The 4116-nt window shown below is 42.5% G+C and overlaps 1 long non-coding RNA gene across 1 annotated transcript; it reads left to right on the top strand.

Annotated features, from left to right (window-relative positions):
- The first annotated feature begins 216 nt into the window (after nt 1–216).
- On the top strand, nt 217–2105 carry LOC117332710. The gene is made up of 3 exons (XR_004533777.1): nt 217–391; nt 684–865; nt 1952–2105. It is a non-coding gene; the product is annotated as an uncharacterized LOC117332710 (long non-coding RNA).
- The last annotated feature ends 2011 nt before the right edge of the window (nt 2106–4116 follow it).

The following is a 4116-nucleotide window of genomic DNA, read 5'->3' as shown; positions in this document are numbered from 1 at the left end:
TATTGTTGTTAAATTTGAAAATTTGAAATATTTTGTTTTAATTTTATTTTTGAGGGTATTAGCTATTGTATCCGGAGATACAATATTCCCGACCACCGCCACGGGGAGGCTCCCTCTTTAGGTAGTCATATATATGTAACTTTTTGTTGTTGTTGTTGTTGTTACATATGTGTTTTTGAATTTTGAATTCTGGTTGCCAATATGTCTCTTAATCAATTTTTCACTGTTCAATACAGATGATCCTGAAGCTGATTGTCTCCCCTGCCATGTTGCTGGATGACTGGATCTAGCTGCCCTCTCCTGTAGTCGGACTTCCGAGCGGACTTGGACATTTTCCTATGCTCGTTATGCTGTGCTGCCAGTCTTGATAGAGCTCTCTTCTTCACTTCAGGTTTGTATTGGTGTTGTCTATGGTACACTTCCTCTGAGCTAAGTTGATCAAGCTTATGTTTAACTTCTCGACTCAGAGTACCACCGAGGTGTTCGACCTTCTGTTGAATAGCTTTCCCGGCCGTGTTGTTGAGAGTTAAGATGGTGTTGTCAAGTCTCCCCTCAGCATTCCGTCCAAAGTTCTGGTATTTTGGTAGAGCGACATTGATGCTTCTGTGACACCCCTCATTTTTCTGAGTTGATGTGTTGAGTCTCATTGAATAGACAGCTTCAGTGCTTAACTTCATTTTCAGGAGCTCCAATACCAACATCTGGTCTTCTGGCGTCATCTGAAGATGATGTATCTGGTTCGAACTGAGGAACATTGAGCGCACCCACCAGTTGTCACCGTCATCTCCAGAGCACACCTCGGAGTGCTGACTACACTTGGAACAGTCCCCTGAATAGCACGACACGGTGGCATCTAACACATCAGGTAAGCGACTGGTGATAGTCTCCATGTCACCGTTGTGTTTTTTCATGAGGGATTTGAAGACCATGCTGCTCCTGGCTTTCAAGTCTTGGGAAAACACCTTCTGTGAGTGAGACCTCATAAGTCTGGTACGTCCGGGAAACATGGAGTCACTGAACTTAGCACTGTTTGTTTTCCGAAACTGTGCTCTACCTATGTGAGTCGGGTCAGCCAGTCTCTCCACTTTCCACATCGGATGTAGGGCTCGCATGGCTTCCTGTAGGCCTTGGGCGCTAGTACCATCTCCATCCGTAGTGGCATATTTCACAAGGACACCCTGTCTGGTCAGCTGCTCTCCAATGTCATTCCCCATGGCATACTCGGAGAGGCCGTCAAACCGGCTGGTGTTGGCTGTGCACTCAGGGTGACCACCCGGACAGTCAACATCATACCCTTTCCCTCTCAGCCAAGCACCTGTCCAGCAAAGTTTGTTGTGGAGGGCACGTCCAAGTATCCACTTCTTTGGAGTACACGTCTCGATTCCCAAGCTGATTCCCTGAGAGGCATTCAGTCCAGGCTTCTTAGAGCTTCCAAATGTGATACTGTTGTACCGCCCATCCACAGCTATTCCGATGGTGCTCGGAGACTCCTGTCCTCTCAGGGTGTTTTCCTGTACCACCAGTCGAGTCTTTTCCTCCATGTCTGCTTTGTTAAGGGCAGTAATCTCCCGTGACACCTGGTTGGCCTGTCGTTGCATCCCACTTTTGGCACCTGCAGGTATGTTCAGGTGTCCGAGAAGAAGTCTAGCTCCTTTGGTGCTGACGGACTGTCCACACAGTGCTGAAGGTAGATATTTATTTATCAGTGCTGGCCTTGGTCCGGGCTTCTCCGAGTCCGCTTCTCTGTACAGTTTGTAAAGATGAGACTTGTACTCACACTTGATACACTGCACAGAGCAACTCCATCCCAGGGCCCATTTCTTCTCGGATACTAGTTTGAATACGGGTACCGTACAACTGGTGTGAGATTGTTCTGCATGTGTATTGATGACATCATTCCACATCTTCACCATCAAGATAACATCAATAATCCTGTTTCCATCTATTTCAGTCTCCGAGTCTGACGAGGCGGTTGATGCATGTATTGTACAGGGTCTATCTTCGGTGTCCGCTGCTACATTGGATTGACTTTCCAGACTTGTTGTTACCAGCTGAGATACTTTGGTGGCGGTCAGTCTTCTGGTCAGAACTGGGGTCACCTCTGTGCTGACAGGTTTGTTCTTTATACCTACATCTCGGAGAACTTGGCCTTTATTCTTGATGGTGTTTCCAGGTTTGAAATAGTTATTTCTTCTCTTTCTGTCTCCCTTCATACTTGTATTGGTCAGTATTGGTCAGTAGTGGTCAGTGGTGGTCAGTAGTGGTCAGTGGTGGTCAGTGGTGGTCAGATGTGTTTGGAGTACAAAACTAAAGTGAAGCTGAACACTGATCTGGTAATTGTGATATACACATCAGTGCCTGTTTGATAATTGACTTCAAAGGTGTTTTGAGAAACAATTGAGAGAGGCTAGTATATTATCATTAAACAGATATGCCCATTAAGCACCCTCCCCCACCCCCACCCCTTCCCTGCCTCTGGCTAGACAGCCTGACAGTACATGTAAACAAGTGCTGGCTACAGTGTGTCCATGGTGGTCACTCACTGTGATTGGTCACTGCATGTCTTTAGTATTGCCTGTAGATTATCTCATGTTTTTATGAAACCTGATTAATACTTTGAAGCAGTTAAAATATCAATTTGATAGCAAAATTATAGTATTTTAAAACAAAATTAGTTTTAAAATCTTTAAAAAAATAAAGTTAAAATTTGAAATTGAAAGCAAACTTTGCATGGCTATATGCAGGGAATATCAAAGTTAACATACCACTTTACAAAATTGAAATATCTCAATTATTGAAAAATCTGTTTCATTTTTTCTTACACATGGTGTCAGAAATATATATAGTAATTGTATGTAGAATTGTGTCTTAATTGTCAGTGTCAAGGGGGTGTTTTTAGATGTCTCTAATTCCTGTTTTATGTGTCATAGAGTAATTCTGTTTCGACCGCATGATTTCAAATAGCTCACAGTTTATGAAAAAAATTATTTTAAGTTTTTGACAAAAAAAGTGTCCTATAATAGGACTAAGACCACAATTAAGTACTTCCGGGTTCAGGCCCCACGAATAAAGTCCCCTCAGAAATGTATGTATTTCATGGAAATAAATCAAATGCCTGTTTGAACTTGATTTTTGTCTATGAATTTAATGTAAATTTATAGTAGAGATGTCAATCTATGTTTTGTGATGTAAAATATTAATATTGATCATGTATTTTGTGCGCCAGGGTCCTGTGTGAAAAGTCCTGATTTGACCTCTACCCCTGACCCGGATGTATATAATCCACGTTGGTGACACATTTTGACAGCTATCTCCAGAAAATGCCCAACATGCTATGTTGAAACTTTTATATTTTGCTTCTCACATGTTGGTCTTGGCCAGGTGAGATGGAAAGTTGCATATGAGATATTGGGAATTTACTATGAATTTTAATGTTACAATGAAACATATAGCGAAGCTAATTGTGGTCTCGGTCCATATAGGCGTATGTTATTAACTATGGGCAAGCGTCGTAAAGACAGGAGACCATAATAAAGATGGTCCCAGGCAGTACAAAGTTTCGTCGGTGTCCTTTTGAAATAAACCAGTATGTTACTGGAAGTGACTGGTCTGTGTGACCCATACCTGATTATGTACATAATGTCTGGTCTATGTGACCTATATGCTACTTGCTGTTCTTTATGACCTACATGTGTGGTGAACCACTGTTGTGTGTTATGTTACCTGTCGTTCCGGACTGTCCGTCTTCTACTTTGTTTATTAGTCTCGACGTCAGGTAGACGTTTGTAAGTAATATACATCTAGGAGGTTTAGAAGCGTTCTAAAGATCCTGATTTTATAATAGGTGGCGCTAGTTTCTCTTTCGCGAGAGTATAAAAGGCGGCGGTCGAAACTAGATAGTGTTCACTTCTTCGTCTGACACGAACGAGATAAGGCTGGACAAAAAGGTATTAGTAAAGATATAGACGTGCCTGAACAAGGCTTCCCTATATCAAAGAACTGTATTGTGTATGTAATAACTTACGGTAGAGTACGGAGGTAGATGTGCCTGAGTAAGGCTTTCCTTCTCCGTGGGGACTCGAGTTAGTCTATGTGATCGGTACATCACATACGTTG

Source organism: Pecten maximus, chromosome 8, assembly GCF_902652985.1.
Source record: "Pecten maximus chromosome 8, xPecMax1.1, whole genome shotgun sequence".
In the NCBI taxonomy this organism is placed as follows: Eukaryota; Metazoa; Mollusca; class Bivalvia; order Pectinida; family Pectinidae; genus Pecten; species Pecten maximus.
The sequence above is the reverse complement of the archived record's forward strand: the minus strand, read 5'-3'. Positions and strand labels throughout refer to the sequence as shown.